A 19,259-nucleotide genomic window follows, 5' to 3' on the forward strand; every position below is an offset into this window, starting at 1 on the left:
TTAACCTAAGAATGCTGTAAAACACTGCAAACAGCATGTACCAGCTACATACTACAAAGTGATTGGCTTATAGCACTGGACAAAAGTATTACAGCTAGCTAAATTGGACAGAATCAAAGAAGATAAGATAAACACCCTCACCATGGTTTCAGGTAGTTTGTTGGCAGAATTTTGCAAAACTTGATATTTTATAAAGGATATAAAAACAATTATTTGGTATTGTTAAAGGGACAGTAAAATTACCATTCATGATTCAGACAGAGCAGGCAATTTGAAACAACTTTCCAAGTCACTTCTATTATTAATTTGTGTTGATCTCTTTGTATCTTTTGCTGAAGAGTAAACCTAGATAGGAGCATGCACATGTCTCTAGCACTCTATGGCAAGCAGCATTTACAATTATGTATAACCATTGCTATATAACATTGTTCTAAAAAACTGCTACCAGATGGTTTAAAAACATGTGCACGCTCCTGAGCTCACCTAGGATTATTCTTTAAGAAATAACTAAGCAAAACTGGTAATAGAAGTTAATTGAATGTTGTTTTGACTTTACTGTTCCTTTTACACATGTGACATGTATACAAGTATAACATATAAAACGTATCTGCTAGTTTTATATGAAGCAGGTTGGCACAAACTGCTAGTGAAACATCTGAGTTCCCATAATACCCTTATCCTGTATTGCTCAATAATATCAGTGAATACAAAAGCTAGAAGCATGTACAACAGAAGGTAGGTTATTGATCATAGGGACATCTAATGACAGTTACAGGAATGATACGCCCCACAGTGGGAAAAGGTGTTGCCTTGAGGATTGCATTTTATCTTCTAAAATTAATGGAAATAATAGAATAATTTTATTGAACATAGAGGCATATTTATCAAGCTCCATACGGAGCTTGATGCCCCATGTTGCCGGCGAGCCTGAAACAGAAGTTATGAAGCAGCTCCATAACCTGTCCGCCTGCTCTGAGGTCGCGGACAGAAATCGCCAGAAATCAACCCAATCGATTACGATCGGGTTGATTGACACCCCCTGATAGCAGCCGATTGGCGGCATTGCACTAGCAGTTCACAAGAACTGCTGGGTGCAATGATAAATGCCAAAAGCGTATGCTGTCGGCATTTATCGATGTGCAGCAGACATTGTTATATATCTAAGATTACAAGATTATTTATGACTATCCCAGCAGTAACTCCAACGTGTTATATATCTTAGATTACAATATTATTATAAACTAATCTCAGCGGTAACCTTCCATATATTTGTATTATTTTTCTGTAGTTCTAATCAGGTGATATCTTTTTAAACACAGCGAATTAGATTTGTGGAGTAAAGAGGATTCAGTTTGGATAAATATATACAGATGTATTAAACATTAAACCAAGATATTAACAAGCGATATATCATTCAATTATACACTAAATAAAATATGTTATTAAACTTCATCTTTAACCCTAGATTTCACAAATCTAACAGTGAAGTCTATAAAAAGGTCAAATAAATCAGCAGGAACCAGTTATACAATATGTGTTACTAACAACAGTTATTTAATGCAATCTTAGCCAAATATTACATTATACAATTATATCCGGATACTTAGCAATTTATAGCAATTAATCCGATTCAGAAGGAATGTCTCTAACCAGTAAACAATTAAAAACCTTTTTGATGCTTCAACAAATCTCAGCCTTAGGGACTATAATATAACTAAAATTAAATATATTTAAACACCCAGAGCTTTCCTTATAGCAAGCTAAAATTTAACTACACAATATCTATGAAAGGAATTCTAGTATTGCTAGGTGAATTAGAATCCTAGACAATATAAACCAGATTATAGGGGCCAGTACCTATATATAAATGGGCTATAATCTATATCCTTTAATCTCAATAAAGACTTTAATTGCAATAAACTGCTTAAATATTAGTAAAGACTTGTTATACTTCCCCACAATATTTTGCTCTCCAAGTCTCTAATCAAGCTGGTATATTCCACTGTATCCGGTCCAACAGAATCTCTTAGTCCACGGGAGAAACAAACAAAGTTCCAGGGATATCAAAATGTAAGATTAGTACCACCAGGATTCAAAGTTATCTTTCAGGGAACTTTTGGAGTTTCCACCCTCCTTTCGATCAGTATAACATCACTTGTGGGCAGGGCCGTCTTTAATATTGATTGGACCCTGGGCAAAATTTTCTTGGGCCCCCCTCCCCCACCCCATGCAATTTCGCTCTCCACCCCAACATCCAAAAAAACAACTAAATCCATTTTTTTTTATTATTAGCCAGCGGTGGATCATCCACTGCTGGGCTAATCATTTAAAAAAAAAAAAATTAAAAAATTGCAATATGTGAAACTGGACCTAAGCAGAACTAATAAGTAAATAAATATATAAATTCCTCCATGTGGATTCATTTAATATTCTTTTGAATGTGATTCTGGTGTGAGGTTAGCTGGTTAAAGAGATTTAGGGCAGCCAACAGGAGCAAAGCAAGGTAAAGGAGTAAGCATTGAGGTGCAGACAATATAAGTTTACTGACTGGAACAGCAGAACTACTATGGGAAGCTGTTAAATCTGAGACAGAGAGAAAATAAAAAACTATAAAAATAAACCTTACATTAATGTGTGAAGTATCAGCAATGACGCTATACATCAGCCACACCAGCACATGTAGCTTCTTTGCTAGGAACAAGTTCCCTCTCACCCTGAACTAGACAATGCTGCAATGGGGAGGGGCGTGTGTGCACTCCCTTATTCTTCCCACTGACACCCTTTCTACAAAGCATATTCCCCTAAGAAACTTCAGTTAGTTGATCTTAGGGCCACAGCAGAAAGAGCAGGGCTAAGGGGACCAGTAGACATGATGCTGTTTGTCCAAGGCTGCATGGATACAGTGTGAGATGAGTCACCAGCCTCAAGACTGAAGAGAGCAGTGTATGCAGCTGCAAGATGCTCAATCCTCATGTGCCTGCCGCTCCAGCTTTCTGCTGCATGCGCCCTACAGTCAGCCCTACCCAGAAACAATCCCCACCACCAGAGCAGTTACTGGTAACCAGTGGTAACCCAGTAAGACCTTTTCTGATGCAGTGGGAAATGGCTGGATGCCGAGTTAGGGCTTTGCATTCAGTGCACCATCTAAAACAGCACATGGCACTAGCTTGGCATGTCACATGGACACCGGCACGGTCTGGCACAGTTTTTTAAAAAAATATAAGCAGTACTTTTGACTGTGACAGTATTAGGACTGAATGTGTGTGTTCCCCATGTCACATCAGCAGGTTGGTATGAACCATTTAAAAAAAAAAAAAAAAAAATTTTTTTTTTTTTTTTTAGGACTCTTGGGCCCCTCAACAGAGACTGGGCCCAGGGCAGTTTTTTGCCTGTGTTAAAGGCGGTCCTGGCCTGTGTCCCAATTCATCCTGAATTGTAACTCCGCCCTGATCTCTAACAGCCATTCACTTATGTGTGAAGATCTGCAACTAGGGTTGCCAACTTTTGCCCAGAAAATTCCTGGACACTTTTTAAGTGGGGCGTGGAGGGGTGTGTGTCTCAGGGCGTGGCTTGGGGCGTGGTTTGGGTGTGGCTTCTCACAGCATCAAATTTAATATGAAATCAATTTTTAAATTATATATATATTATTTATGATATATATATTTATATATATACTATATAATATATAATATAATAATATATATATATTATATAATATATCTATATATATTATATAAGTTTTAACAATGGTGGGAGCTGAAGAGGAAGTCTTTTAAAAAAAGGTTTCACATCTTGAACAAACTTTTCATAGGACAGTTTGCAATTTTAAAATATAGTGTTTCTGTTATAAGAAATGCATTATTTTTCCCTATGCCTATGATTATTAGAAATGCAATATTTTTCCCTGTGCTATGACTCAGCAATAGAGATGGGCGAATGTTTCGAGACATTCGAAAAATGAACGAATTTTAACACATTCGTTCATTCGAATTTCGAATGTTTACATAACATTCTAACATTCAATTTTCGAATGTTCGGTTTCGAATTTTACGATTAAATTCGAAATATTCATTTAAAAAAAATTGAATTTATATTTGTAATAGTATTTCTAATGCTTTCTTTAAATTTTAATATTCAAATTATGCAATATTCGAATTTGAAAATTCGAATTTATATGTTTGTAATAGTACTTCTAATGCTTTCTTTTAAAGGACAGTCAACCCAAAAAACCTAATTTATGCTATACCTGATAAATTTATTTCTCTTGTAGTGTATCCAGTCCACGGATCATCCATTACTTACGGGATATTCTCCTTCCCAACAGGAAGTTTGCAAGAGGATCACCCACAGCAGAGCTGCTATATAGCTCCTCCCTAACTGTCATATCCAGTATTCGACCGAAAACAACAGAGAAAGGAGAAACCATAGGGTGCAGTGGTGACTGTAGTTTAATTAAAATTAGACCTGCCTTAAAAGGACAGGGCGGGCCGTGGACTGGATACACTACAAGAGAAATAAATTTATCAGGTAAGCATAATTTATGTTTTCTCTTTGTTAAGTGTATCCACGTCCCGGATCATCCATTATTATGGGATACCAATAACCTAAGCTAAAGTACACGGATGATGGGAGGACAAGGCAGGATTAAGCGGAAGGAACCACTGCCCTGAAGAACCTTTTCCCAAAAACAGCCTCCGAAGAAGCAAAAGTATCAAATTTGGAAAATTTGGAAAAAGTGTGAATCGAAGACCAAGTCGCGGCCTTGCAAATCTGTTCAACAGAGGCCTCATTTTTAAAGGCCCAGGAAGCTACAGCTCTAGTAGAATAAGCTGTAATCCTTTCAGGGGGCTGCTGTCCAGCAGTCTCATAGGCTAGGCGTATTATGCTCCGAAGCCAAAAGGAAAGAGAGGTTGCCGAAGCTTTTTGACCTCTCCTCTGTCCCAGAGTAAACGACAAACAGGGTAGATGTTTGACGAAAATCTTTAGTAGCTTGTAAGTAAAACTTCAAGGCACGGACTACGTCCAGATTATGTAAAAGACGTTCCTTCTTTGAAGAAGGATTAGGACACAATGATGGAACAACAATCTCTTGATTGATATTCTTGTTAGAAACCACCTTAGGTAAAAACCCAGGTTTGGTACGCAGGATACCTTATCTGCATGAAAATCAGATAAGGAGAATCACATTGTAAGGCAGATAGCTCAGAGACTCTCCGCGCCGAGGAAATAGCCATCAAAACAGAAACTTTCCAAGATAAAAGTTTAATATCAATGGAATGAAGGGGTTCAAACGGAACTCCTTGAAGAACTTTAAGAACCACGTTTAAGCTCCACGGGGGAGCAACAGGTTTAAACACAGGCTGAATTCTAACCAAAGCCTGGCAAATGCTGGAGTCTGGAACCTCTGCAGACGCTTGTGCAAAAGAATAGACAGAGCAGAAATCTGTGTGCGGGGTGCTGGCCAAGAAGGACCGGAGAACATCACATGTGCTTTTTCCAGAACACATGCCACCCCCCGCACACAGAGCGAAGACCTGACTCAATCTATTAGTTTGGTCTGCCCACGAATAACTCAGGAGGTAAAACTGCAGACAAAGTGATTGCTGGGATGTGTCTGGATCTGCGTATACGGGTTATGCCAAGTGAAGCAAATCTCTGTATGTGATACATAGCCTAACGTTTCAGGCAGTGAGGAGGACGGTGTGTAGCAGATTACACGCAACACTTAGTATATCAGGAGTCAGACGAAGCACAGCCGTGGAACCAAACTATTAGAGTGCCTCCATTCCTGGGCTGTGCACACTGGTCGCTGCTGTGATATGGTGACAAATACTGTGTCATGTGACTGCACCAGTAACGTAATTCATGTACCCACTAGTAAGTCAGCACTCTTGTCACACAGTAATGGTAAAAGGAGCTGGGTGTATTATCCGCTTATACTCAGATGTTTTATCTAACTTACACCATGTAACAATAGACATTGTATAAAAATGGAAATTACAAGCAATGCATTAAAATACCTTTAGAATAAGAATCTATTTGTATTTGCATCTGTGACATGCTTAATAACTTCACTAGTGCTACTCTCAGCATGTGCAAGATAAATGTGCACGGACTACACAAATTAGCCATTTTGGCATCAGGGGTCCCAATGAACTGAATGAAAGGAGCGTGAGCGTGCAAGGACGAGAGGATCTGTACTAATGCTGCAGTTCAAGCTTTTGAGAGACGTCAGAGAAGGAGGAGTCAGGTGGCCATTTCAAAACAGCCAGATGAGCTTAGTAAGTGTATTTTCTGCCAAAGTGTATTTAGATGAAAATTGGGCTAGAGTTTTGATGTAAAGATTGTTAATTAACTAATCTAAATAAGTAACAGTAATTTTTGGGTTGACTGTCCCTTTAATGTAATATTCGAATTATGAAATATTCTCTATAGAAAACATTCAACAATGATATATTTGTATTATTATGTATCAATTTACTAGATTCCTCTAAATTCGAAACTTTGAATGTGGACATTCGATATAATTATAAACATTCAAATTAGAAAGTGACATTCAAAAACTGTAAATAGCATTCGATTATAGAGTTTTTAAGAATATTCGTTCTTATCAACATTCGGATTTATAATTCTAATTTCAGTAATAACATTCGTTCTAACATTCGAATTCGGAAATTTACACATTCGCCCATCCCTACTCAACAACGTGATCCGCTATATCGATCATGTCGGCTTGTAACAAAATTATATGCCCCCATAGTCCTATTTAAGATAGAAAACTTATAAGTCGGCCATATACAATTTATTGAACCCTTGATTTGTAATGTTAATGACAATATTTTGCTCCTGTACATCAGCTCTTTGCTAGCGGATTAAAATCACCCTGGACAGGGCGGAGCTAATCGCCATGCTGAGTGGATGCAAGTTAGAAGAGCTCCGTAAAATATCTTTCTCCTAAAGGGGGTTCTGAAGCTTTATCCTCCCCTATAACTATGTACACATGTTCCTACATTTCACTGGGGACCTTGTGAGAACGTGGGAAGTGGATAATACTGCCAGCAAAATCAATGGTTCGAGATCAAACGCACTTAGATGTGATTGTGGCCTACCACCCGGATATAGACCCCTCACTACGACAGAGTCGAGAGAATGATATGCGCATGATATTGAGATTCATTACTGAGGGGATCCTAAATACTGTACCCCTACCGATAACACACAAGAGTGGAGACGGGCTTCCTATTGCGACATTTATATACATGCACAACTTTCATCATGGAGCTGGCTACTTCCCTCTTGGCATCACTGTGTACCGTCTAGATCAGCACGGGAAGACATTGTGGACACACTAATAAGCACAGTCAGCGCTCCTTATACCGAGGTACTCTCTGAGGATTTACACTCCAGCATAGCAGATATCCCTATTATCACAGTGGGGATATTGCAGCGACAATACTATTACTCAGCAGTGTGAACCTCGGGGAGAGCCAGAGTTCTCTGCAAGTTCAGAAAAGAGGGGATTGGACTTAGTGCAGTTCATTGAGTTTCGGCTGTGAAGAGGTTCTGGATCCAGACCGTGGGACATATCAGAAAACAGTTAGCCGCCAAAACATTTCAGGCACCAGCAGTACTCTCCTTCAGAGGTTTGCACGCCGTGACAGAGGGCAATGCGTTGCAATCTATTCATAGAACCGTGGAACAGGAGGACACTCTGGTTCTTACACCCCAGCAGGCATAGGTTAAGTAGATTGGATCTAAGGCATATACGCTTTGGTTCATAATCTCCCTGAACTACCGTTTATTTGAGCTAGTGGATATTAGCTAGACGGTTGGATGTCCATACATTTTCTATTAGGAGTGTTTTAGCATATTAGCTATGTACTGGGGACAATATTCACTATAATACATTCTTGCATGTCATGCATAGCCCCAGGACAACAGGACAATAATCCTCTATGTTATGTAGATCATTAATAGTTTTACCCACAAAATGTTAAGTTTTATACTAAATTACTATGATTATTGTTCTGTTTTAACAATGTTATGAGGGAACTTATTTGAGTCTTTCCCCCTACCAATGCAGATACACAAATCTTGTCACTATATAACCCTAGATCAGTATAATGAGTGTTAATACAGGTGTCAGCAGGAAAAGTATAGTACTTTGGTCAGCTTACCTTAATAAATGTGTTGAGTTACAACTATCTATCGAACACGACCACTCTGTACCTCACTTAACCACTTCGTGTTGTCATACGCAACACTTTCACCTTCTATATATTGTGCTCTCATGTATTTTTCTTTGGGAGTTTATAGAGAAAGTAGATTCTGAATATAAGGTGATCAGCTCATACACAGTATATCCTACTAATTCTACAGCGCAGTTGAGGGGCGCTGAGTTTAATCGTACATCAGATTGAGCTTTGTTATCTCCACTTGAGTTTACTCTAAGAGGACCAGTTATATCTTGTCAGATATTACTACACTGGTACTGTGCGCAGGAGGTCTTGAATCTGGAGGTTTCACCCCTATAATGTATACTGAGTACCAGAGGACAAAGAAATGTGTAAGAACACATAGCTATTATGGCACACTTAGTATAAATAGCATATGGTATTTCCCTAAAAAAGTTAAATGATAATGGTTTATCTCATTCCACACTATTGCCTATACTGTTATCGGTTGGTATTTACACAATAGGTTGTCATACTAATGGCTGAAGCTTTATTATCTCTTGGTTGCTTGATCTAACCCTTATTTCTATGTGAACAGATAGTTAATTATTGAAACAAATTGACTCTGGGGGGTATATGTGTCTATATGTTAATATATGGGGATACTTCTCATATGTGATCTGCTGTGCTTCTATCTCCCTCAGCCGGCGGGGGCGGGTGGGGGGGTGGGAGAACATTAGAGACAATTTGCAGGTCACCTTGTCTTGTGTCATTGCGTAACATGCAAATAATGTATATTAATTAGGGTACCCATTTCATTTGAGCTCCAGTTACTGTAAAAATGACTATCACTATTGAGGGTTGGATGTCTGGATTAATCTTTCTCTATTATAGAGCTGTTACTTTAATGTACGAGTTTAGATTAAATGAGTATAAAAAGGCCCAGCTAATATCTAGAAGTAGCGTGTGCGTGACAAAAAGATGTATATAAGTCTACATGGAGTCACTTTGGAGAAAAGTGGATAACTACTCCGCACAGTCTATATTTAAATCATCCTCCCCCCCCCCCCCGGGTTAACGTGAGTTCCCTGGGGGGTGTAAACGTTAGCCCATTCACCTTAATGGTGAACTTTTTTTTCAGCTGTATTAATCCGCATCCTCACATATCTAGACATATAATCATGCCCATAAGTGGCTATATATCACAATAATTACCTCCAGCGTCATAAGACATTAGGGATGGGCTCAAGAGCGGCCCATGAAATTAGATAGGAGGTATATAAAGTTAAAAAACTGAGGTTCTTTAGCTAACTATGTTTTGGTGGAAATACATCTCATTTTGTTCGAATTTATCTCGTTGTGCTTATATTTGTAAAAATGTTGTATTCATATTAGAACATATTTTACATATTAATGTTATATCCTTTGTTGAAAAGCAGAAAGGTAAGTTCAGGAGTGTCATGTGTCTGCAGCACTATATGGCAGCAGTTTACTTTTAGCTACCAATCTGCAAGCCCTATCCAGGTTCTGAACCAAAAATGGGCCGGCTCCTAAGCTTACATTCTGCTTTTCAAATAAAGATAGCAAGAGAACTGCAGGCCTCGCCCATGGGCCATATAAGTAAATAAAAGGCTGATTTTTAATATAACACTGTCTGTCAGTCTTTCTAGTTCTGAGAATGGGCCAGGGAAGATCAGGTGCCTGAAAAACATAAATGATGCTTGCCTGATAATTTCATTTCCATCGAGGGGAGGAGAGTCCACGGCTTCATTGATTACTGTTGGGAATTAAGAACCTGGTGACCAGGAGGAGGCAAAGACACTGCAGCCAAAGGCTTAAATACCTCCACCACTTCACTCATCCCCCAGTCATCTCTGCAGAGGGACAAGGAAACAGTAGGAGAAATATCAGGGTATAAATGGGTGCCAGAAGATAAATTAAATTTAGGTCCGCCCATCGGAGATACGGGCGGGAGCCGTGGACTCTGCTCCCCTTGATGGAAATGAAATTATCAGGTTAAGGCATAATTTATGATTTCCATCTAAAGGGGAGGAGAGTCCCATGGCTTCATTCATTACTGGTGGGAACATATACCCAAGCTCTAGAGGACACTGAATGAAGCCGGGAGTGCAAAAGGCGGACCCTAATCTGAGGGCACCACAGTCTGCAAAACCTTTCTCCCAAAAACAGCTTTGCAGAAGCAAAAACATAAAATTTGTAAAACTTTGTAAAGAGTGTAAGGAGGACCATGTAGCCGCTTACAAATTTGCTCCATAGAGGCCTACATTCTTGAAGGCCCAAGAAAAGCCACAGCTCTAGTTGAATGAGCCGTAGTCCTCTGAGGAAACTTATGTCCCGCTGACTCAAAGGCCAAGCGATCAAACTCCTCAACCAAAAGGACAAAGAAGTTGAAGAGGCTCTCTGCTTCTTGCACTTCCCAGAATACACCACAAAAAGAGATGTAGACTGCCTGAAATCCCATTGTAGCCTGAAGATAAACTTCAGGGCCTGAACCACATCCAGAATAGAAGTAACCTCTCCTTAGAAGAGAAGGGTTAGGACACAAAGAAGGAACACTATCTCCTGATTGATGTTTCCGTTAGACACCACCTTGGGGAGAACCCCAAACCAGTTCGAAGCACAGCCTTGTCCGCATGAAAAACTAGATAAGGCGGCTCACATTGCAAGGCATCCAGTTCAGATACTCTGCGTGCCGACTCAATGGCCAACAGAAAGAGAACCTTCCAGGACAGAATCTTAATGTCAATGGAATGCATAGGCTCAAACGGAACCCTCTGCAAGGACCAAGTATAAGCTCCATGGGGGAGCAGACTGTCTAAAGACAGGTCTGATTCTAGACAGAGCCTGAACAAAGGATTGGATGTCAGGGAGCTCAGAGAGTCTCCTATGCAACAAGACTGACAATGCAGAAATCTGTCCCTTTAAGGAACTAGTGGCAAGACCCTTTAAAAACTGTCTTGCAGAAAGGATAGAATCCTGGATACCTTCATCTTATGCCAAGGATATCCATGCTTCTCACACCAGGACAAGTAAGTCCTCCACACCTTATGGTAAATGCGACGAGTGACTGGCTTCCTTGCCTGAATGAGAGTATCAATTGCACTTTCCGAAAAGCCTCTCTTGGCCAAGACTAGGCGTTCAATCACCACGCAGTCAGCCTCAGAGAATCAAGATTTTGATGATGAAAGGGGCCCTGTTTCAGCAGATCCCTACGATAGGGTAACCTTCACGGCGGAGAGGATGACATCCCCACCAAGTCCACAAACCACGTCCTCTGCGGCCACACTGGAGCAATCAGAATGGCCGAAGCTTGCTCCTGTTTGATGCGTGCCACTAAACGAGGTAGAAGTGGTAACGGTGGGAAAATGTAAGCTAGGCTGAACCCCCAAGGCACCGCTAAGGCATCTATTAGCTCTGCCTAGGGATCCCTGTACCTCGACCCGTATCGGGGTAGCCTGAAATTGAGTCTGGTAGCCATTAGGTCTATCTTCGGCGTTCCCCAAATGAGACAAATCTCTGCAAACACTTCAGGGTGAAGAGACCATTCCCCCGGATGGAAGGATTGCCTGTTGAGAAAGTCTGCTTCCCAGTTGTCCACACCTGGAATGTGAATCCCTGAGACCGAGCAGCTGTGGGACTCCACCCACTCTAAGATCCAAGACACCTCCCTCATAGCTAGGGAGCTCCTCATACACCCCTGGTGGTTGATGTAAGCCACCGAGGAAATGTTATCAGTCTGGAATCTGATGAAGCTGAACAAACCCAGAAGAGGCCATGCCTTCAGAGCATTGTAAATTGCTCGGAGTTCCAAAATGTTTATCGGAAGGAGAGACTCCTCCCGGGACCATTTTCCTTGTGCCATCATGGCACCCCAAAACAGATCCCCAAATACTGCCAGACTCGCGTCCATAGTCACAATCTCCCAGGACGGTCTCAAGAAGGATGTCCCCATGGACAGTTGCTCCAGACGGATCCACCAAGAGAGGGAGATCAGAGTCCGAGCATCCATGGATATCTGCTGTGACAGATCTGAATGATCAACATGCACAATTGAAGAGGTCTGAGATGGAACCTAGTTAATGGAATGACGTCTATGCTGGAAACCATGAGTCCGATCACCTCCATACACTGAGCCACCGAGGGGCTTGAGGAGGACTGAAGGGCAAGACAAGAGGACGCAATCTTCCTGCGTCAATGGTTTGTGAGAATATTTTCATGGACATAGAGTCTATTATCGTACCCAGGAACTCCACCCTGTTGCTGGGAACCAGAGAACTCTTTCCTGAGTTGATCTTCCAACCGTGAGATTGGAGCAAAAGAAGAAGAGCCCTCGAATGATCCTCTGCGCGACTGAGCGATGGCGCCTGGACTAGGATGTGGTCCAGATAGGGTGCCAAAGCAACGCCTCTGGAAGGGCCACAAACTGGAAGTGTTGGTCCAGAAAGGCAAATCTCAGGAACTTGAAGTGTTCCCTGTGAATTGGCACATGAAGGTAAGCGTCCTTCAAGTCCATGGTTGTCATGAACTGTCCCTCTTGAACTAGGGGCAGAATAGATCTGATCATTTCCATTTTGAATGATGGAACACTCAGAAACTTGTTTTAACACTTTAGGTCCAGAATCGGGCGGAATGTGCCCTCCTTCTTTGGAACCACAAAAAGATTTGAATAGTACCCTAGACACCTTTCTGCTTGGGGTACTGGTACGATGACACCTAGAGAGGAGAGATCTCTCACACATTCTATAAAGGCTTCTCTCTTTTTCAGTATTGAAGACAGGTTTGATAAGAGGAATCTGCCCCTGGGCTAATGGGATCTGAACCCTATCCTGTAGCCCTGGGCGACAACATCCAGAACCCAAGGATCCTGAACGTCCTGCAACCAGGCTTCTGAGAAGAGAGATAATCTGCCCCCTACTTGGTCCAGAGACCGGTCGGGGGGCGCCCCTTCATGCTGATTTTGTCTCAGCCGGCTTCTTGCTCTGCTTAGATATGTTCCAAGAATGAGCCAGTTTCCAAGTTCCCTTGGACTGGTTCTCTTTTGCGACGGGCTGCTGGCGCTGGGCCCTGTCCGGACGAAAGGGGCGAAAAGTATATCCTTTAGGCTTAGCCTTCTTATCCTGCAGTAGGAAAGCTCCCTTGACTCCCGTAACCGTGGATATGATTGAATCTTTCCTTGAAAAGGCAGGGACAACAGCCTTGACTTAGAGGTCATGTCCACAGACCAAGACTTTAGCCACATAGCCCTGCGAGCTAAAACGGAAAAACCTGACACTTTAGCATTCAGCCGAATAATTTGCATATTGGCATCACATATGAAAGAATTGGCGATCTTCAGCGCCTTAATCTTATCCTGTATCTCGTCGATGGAAGTCTACCTCTCGACCATTTCACACAGGGATTCACACCAATATGTCGCAGCTCCGGCGACTGCGGCTACAGCTGCTGCCGGCTGAAAAACAAACCCTGTGTGTTGAAACATTTTCCTCTACATGTTTTCCAACTTTTTATCCATGGGCTCTTTAAACGACAAACTATCCTCAAGGGGAATAGATGAACGCTTTGCGAGCATGGAGATAACACCATCCACCTTAGGGACAGTACCCCACAGCTCCAGCTGAGAGTCCGGGATGGGGAACAGTTTCTTAAAGGAAGAAGAAGGGGAAAAGGAAGAACCTAATCGCTCCCATTCATTCTTAATAATATTTGCCATCTTAACAGGAACCGGGAAGGCCTGAGGCACCACCCTGTCCTCATATACCTTATCAAGCTTAGGAATCGCAGGTTCTTCTGGAAGTTTAGGTTCCGGAACTTCCAGAGTAGCAAGCACTTGTCTCAGCAAAAAGCACAAATTTTCAATCCAAAACCTAAAGTCAGGCTTCTCCGCAGACGGAGGTTTAGATGACACGGACTCCGAACCAAAAGGGGCCTCCTCCGAAGAGTCGGAGTGGGCCTCGTCATCGTATAATGCCTCAGAAATTTCCACAGGCGTACACAAACCCTGGGCCGGGCTGCCATGATACGCCCTACGATTGCCCTTAGCAGAACGTGGTAAGGCATGGATCACTTTCGATACCGCTGTTTGCAGTTGATTCGCAAAATCTGACAGCCAACGAATCTCTCCCGCAGGAGTAATGGTTGGATCCTGGGGCGCTGCATGTGCAATAGGAGATGGATGCAGGGAACGCACCTCATGGGACGGGGACCCCTCAGAGGTAGACGGCTCAGTAGTACTAGACATCTGTTTGCTCTTAGATGTCGTAACTATATTAAGGCATGTGGAACATAGTTAAGCAGGCTGATCTACCAGAACCTCTTCACAATAAACACAGGAATGAGACCTAGTTAAAGAGGGCGAGCCCTCTAATGCGTCAGAGCCCTCCATAGCTTGCACTGTTATTACGGACTAGATTAACTTAACAAATAGGCACCTTTATAACCTCCAATGGCCGGGGCACTCACCACCTTCTATGATCCGGACTACAGAAACTGTTTCGTCTCCTGCGCCACTGATCAACAGAGGAAGATAGATAGCCACACCCGGTCACATGGAATGCCTGGCAGGAACCACCCCTGCCTAAGGAGAAAACACGCCAAAAAAGGGCCGCGCCATACTCCCGTAAGTCACCTGAAAGTTCCACACATTGCCAGAGCCTCATCTCGCACATAACGCAGCAATGACACAATAAACAATATCATGTATAACACCCCCCCCTGTTCAATAATCCCCTTTCCAGGAATGTTAACCCTTGATTCTTTAAAGATAAAAGGCGTCACACTGTGACCCTGTCTTCCGTGTTATCTTTATGTAAAAAAAAATGAAACTATCTTACCAGAATCTACGCCGTGGAACAGGAACATAGCCCTTCAAATGTGACAGGTTAGTAGCCTCGCTCCTGACATGGACTTGAGTGTAAAAAGCAGGCAGCAAAACTCGTCAACGCTGATTGCTTGTGGAGCTGTTAATATGAGTCGGGATGGTTTCGCAGGAAGACTCTCCCTGCATCTCCAGACTCTAACTTTCACCCAGGCTCTCACTGAGAGGCTGACTGGACTACTTAAAACTCCAGTCCCATTCTGAAGAGTACTACCCTCCATAAGAGACTACTCTGATCTTCTGCACTTCTCTGCCGTCCTCCTGTGACAAAAGGCAAATAATGACTGGGGGATGAGGGAAGTGGGGGAGGTATTTAAGCCTTTGGCTGTGGTGTCTTTTCCTCCTCCTGGTGGCCAGGTTCTTAATTCCCAACAGTAATGAATGAAGCCGTGGACTCTCCTCCCCTTTAGATGGAAATAAGCACAAGATATAACGCTAACATAAGTGGACTGCATGTAGTTAGCTACAAATAAGAATAACATCTAATATGACCTTAAAAGATAAATGATTTCTGATCGCCATACCATTTCATACCTAAATAAAAATTATAATAAACAAATATTAAAAAAAACTAAAGTGCTTTTATGATTTTACATCTTTTTATATACTTGACTGTAAAGGGCTTCAAATCACTTACATATTGTTTGTATACGTATACATATGTATTTATGTGTTTATATGTCTGTAATTACATATATATATATACATATAAATACATCTGTAGACACATAGAAACATACATGCAGATACATACACATTGTTAGACATGTATATGTCAGGGACGTGCACTCATAGGAGGCAGGGGAGGCAGTGCCTACCCTGCCATATGTGGCCAAAGCTTAATTAAATTTTAATTAAAACAAAAAAAAAAAAAGTCCCCAAAAAATATTTTACCCCCATGTAATGCTATGGAGAGGCAGGTACAGGAATGCTTCTCTCCATTGCAGTACATGGGTCAAAGGAAAAGCTGTGCTGCAGCGCCACCTGTGTTCTGTCAATATATTAGCAGCATAAATTGATACCAAGATATATATATTAATCAGAAGGAGGCTACAGTGAGCAGGGTCATGTGACACAACTGGAAGCTGAGGTAACCTAAGAACAGATGACACCAAGCAGAAGAGTAAAGTAGTATTCTACATCTCTTGTGATTCACAAATTGTGTTCAGATACAGCTCATTAACAGGGGGACAGTAAGTGAGCATAACCCAAGCAGAAGAGTAAAGTAGTATTCTACATCTCTTGTGATTCACAAATTGTGTTCAGATACAGCTCATTAACAGTGGGACAGTAAGTGAGCATAACCCAATACTGACAGTAAGTCAAAGGGTCAATTCAAATTTAAATCCATAATTTAAAACCCAGAGTTTGAGTTAAGTGTGCAGTGTCCACATTATTTAAATTAAAGTTTTTGACATTGAATATTTCTAAGCCTCCCTTTTTCATGGTTATTTGATTTTATTAGGTACAAACTCCATATATGTTATGTCTGTTCAGTCAGAGGATGCATATCTATTTTTATTTTTCTCTGTGTCTCCATTTATTTAAAGACTGCTGTTAACTTGTAATTCACAAATCAATTGAAAGTTGTTGCATTGTGTTTTTAATATGTGTTGCTTTTATACAAGTTTATATTAATAAAAGGAGATAATGAGTCATTTAAAAAATATATGTAATTATTGCAGTTGCTAAATGTTTTTAGAAATAATGCCACTGTAAAGTAACTGGTTAAACACATAGACAAAGGGAGACATTTAAAATTAAACTTTCATGATTGAGGTAGTGCATGCTATTTTAATAGACTTTTCTAGTTATTTATATTTTGAGAATTAGCATTAACTGTTACTGGCCCCATGTCAGCAAATCAAATTATTTTTTGAAAGGAACATGAAAGTCATAATCACATTTCCATCAAAAAAAATAATAAATAAACTTTCTATTTTACTTTTATTATTATATACTTCATTCTTTTGGTATCCTTTGGTGTCCTTTGTTGAAGAGCATACCTAAGTGGGATGTGCACGTGCGTTTCTTGAACACCATATTGCAGCAGCAGCTGTGTTGGCAGTATTGATAACTTGTCCTTTGTCTAAAATTTGTATGGTAAATTATTTCTATTTTTACAATACAGTAGTGAGTAGAGAAGAGATTGTGTATCATTCTAATTGCTTAGTAACTGGCACTGTGCCACATAATTGTGTGAGTGTGTATGTGAGCAGAGTGTGTGTGGGTGTCAGTGAGCAGAGTATGTGTGCTTTATTCTCCAGGTAATCAATACATTTCCGATGATGAGATGGTGCTTTAGTGCAGTGTTTCCCAACAATGGTCCTCAAGTACCCCCAACAGGCCAGGTTTTCATTATAGCTGAATCAGTGCACAGGTGAAGTAATCAGCTGATCAGTAACTCAGTGGTTACTAACTTGCTCTCACCCATCACATGATTATGTCACCTGTGCACTGGTTCAGCTATCATTTAAATCTGCCCTGTTGGGGGTACTTGCGGCCCTCTGTACATGTGTTTCTCCGGCGTATCATATCTAGTGCCTCACCAGCCTCTGACCTCACTGCACGTCACTGGTATATGTATGTATCTCTATGTCAAAGCCCTTTGCCTGCCTTTCTTTTCTAACATCCGAGACCTCATATATTTGAGCCCTAACAACTTTTTTGTGCAAAGGGGCGTTCGTTAACTTCAATTGCACTCAAGCGATCACGTTTACTTTAAACTTGCAATACGAGTGCTACACCTGACGCACTAAAAGAGTCGCAATAAAACCCTTTTTGCTAGCGTGTAATTGTTAGCACGCCACTCAGAATCTCGTCCTTAATGCTATTCCATAGAATAACCAGAAACAATGCACTACCATACAATTCACAGGGACACATCCAGCAAATTATTTATTTTACATCCTGTGCCTTTATATTGATTTTCATGAAAAGTATAAACTAAGAGGTCCAACTAGTTTGCTAATTTAGCTGAGGCCTCCATTTATAAATGGGGAAAAAAGCAAATGCTCAAAATTGTTAAAACATTTCATTATTGTAGTGATTTATATGCCTATATGTTTAACCCATGCAAGTAGGTTAAACACATAGTTAAAGTTTGGTTCCAGAGCAGCAATACACAACTGGGAGCTATCTGGTGATTGGTAACTACACACATATGTCTCTTGTCATTGGCTTACCAGAGTTATTCACATAAGTTCCAGTAATGCATTGCAGCTCTGAAGTCAACTTTAACTATGTGTTTAACCCTGTTGCAGCATAATTTAACACAGTACAATACTTTCTTATTTCAATTTCATATCCGTTTAATTCTGAGAATGATTTCTTTATTATCATTGTCCTTTAGCAAAAATCATACTGGTGTAATTTGCACTAATGGTCATGAGGTAAATAATTGAAAAGCTACATATATCCAGACTTACCAAATCATTTATACAAAAAAATCCAGCTTACTAGGGGTCTGATATTCAAAAGTTCTCTGGCATGGAGAGAAATCATCAAAAATCTTTGGAATTTTATTTATACCTTATATTGTAATGTAGGCGTCTCTCATTCCCATCAAGAACCCTGCATAGTGAGATAAATATCTTTTAAATTGAAATTTGTGTTTTTAATGTTTTTTTAGGGACCTCTCCATACTGAAGAGACGCCTTGGATCATCTTGCCTGAGCAGAGAGCTTTTCAATATCAGGCCCTAGATATCAAGTGGTTCTCCAGATTGAATACATTTTAACATTTAAAGGGACAGTCTACTCCAAAATGTGTATTGTTTGAAAAGATAGATAATCCCTTTATTACCCATTCCCCATTTTTGCATAACCAACACGGTTATATTAATATACTTTTTACCTCTGTGATTACCTTCTATCTAAGCATCTTCTGACACATGACTTTTTATTTATTTATTATCTATTGACTTGCATTTTAGCCAATTAGTACTGTGTCCTGCACAACTCCACAGGAGATAGCACAATGTTATCTATATTGCTCACATGAACTAGCGGTCTCCTGTTGTGAAAAGCTAATAAAAAAGCATGTGAATAGAGGCTGTCTGTAGTGCCTTAGAAACAGGCAGAAATTTAGAGGTTTAAATGTTATAAAATATATTAATATAACAATATTGGTTGTGCAAAGCTGGGGAATGGGTAATAAAGGCATTATCTATCTTTTTAAACAATAACAAT

The 19,259-nt window shown here is 40.6% G+C and overlaps 1 protein-coding gene across 1 annotated transcript in view; it reads right to left on the reverse strand.

The window, feature by feature from the left end:
- HIP1 (huntingtin interacting protein 1) overlaps positions 1-19,259 on the reverse strand; it is a 199,677-nt gene that overhangs the window by 102,058 nt on the left and 78,360 nt on the right.

Source organism: Bombina bombina, chromosome 3 (genome assembly GCF_027579735.1).
Source record: "Bombina bombina isolate aBomBom1 chromosome 3, aBomBom1.pri, whole genome shotgun sequence".
NCBI lineage: Eukaryota > Metazoa > Chordata > Amphibia > Anura > Bombinatoridae > Bombina > Bombina bombina.